This window comes from Haplochromis burtoni, unplaced genomic scaffold (assembly GCF_018398535.1).
Source record: "Haplochromis burtoni strain Fernald_Lab_line unplaced genomic scaffold, NCSU_Asbu1 Contig_910, whole genome shotgun sequence".
In the NCBI taxonomy this organism is placed as follows: Eukaryota; Metazoa; Chordata; class Actinopteri; order Cichliformes; family Cichlidae; genus Haplochromis; species Haplochromis burtoni.
This window is the reverse complement of record NW_024583271.1, coordinates 109,607-110,645: the sequence shown is the minus strand read 5'-3', so window position 1 is coordinate 110,645 and position 1,039 is coordinate 109,607. Positions and strand designations below refer to the sequence as shown.

The following is a 1,039-nucleotide window of genomic DNA, read 5'->3' as shown; positions in this document are numbered from 1 at the left end:
ATCTGCAGTGGGATCCATGTGTTTACAACTAGGATTTGATTTTTCTGGACCTGATCCGCTGAAAACTGCAGAGGTGCCTTCTTTCTGTTGGTTCACATGTTTATTCATCAGAAAGGCAGCACTCTTTTCATCTCTGGCTTCCAAAGGAGGCTTCTCACACAGGGCTGCACCATGTTGGCCTGGACAGCAGGTTTCAGGCTCATCACATGATATTTCCTCACTGGTGTCGTGGCTCACATCTGATAACACGTCGTCTACATTGACGATGGGCAAGTTACAGTCTGGTTGGATTGTGGCTTTTCCTAAATGTGTTCTTATTACTTGATCAGTCCCCCCCTGAACAGATTTGGCTGGATCCACTGTGGATCCATCACTGCTCTGTGACCACACAGTCCCTCCCGGGCTGAGCAGTCGATCTACAGCTGGCACAAGACATGAAAAGATCAGGATCGAATGAGAGGAGGTTGGTAACAACGAATAATTTACATTACATATTTTTTTTAAATATGAAACCAGTGAATTGTAATTTATATGATATAATTTGATGTGTAAGTTTAATTATTTATGTGTACATATTAGTGGTGCAACGGATCAAAAATCTCACAGTTTGGATCGGATCAATTTTCGGATCAGCAAAAAAAGAAAAAAGACAGAAATTGAACATTTACTTATTGAAGTATTTTTTGCCTGTTAAAAACATTCAACTCAAGACTCATTCCAGGCAGTTATTAAAAAAAATTATGGTACAATATAGTGCAGGATAGGGCTTTGTATCTACCACTCAATTCAATTCAGTTTTATTTATAAAGCGCCAAATCACAACAACAGTCGCCTCAAGGTGCTTTATATTGTAAGGTAGACCCTACAATAATACACACCGCTCATTACATCGCACTCCGCTGTGATATAATGAGCGGTCACAGTCACGTAGCTTTCCGTTGCCCTGGAGCTCCAACCATTTGTAGCACTTGGGCAACAGAAGAGGCCTGGGACAGTTCAGCCATAACTTTAAACTTCTCCTGCTCATACATGCTTGGAA

General features: G+C 41.1%; 1 protein-coding gene across 1 annotated transcript in view; it reads right to left on the bottom strand.

Annotated features, from left to right (window-relative positions):
• Positions 1 to 1,039, bottom strand: part of pdzd2 (PDZ domain containing 2) — a gene marked incomplete in the record, with an annotated part of 93,852 nt that overhangs the window by 10,935 nt on the left and 81,878 nt on the right.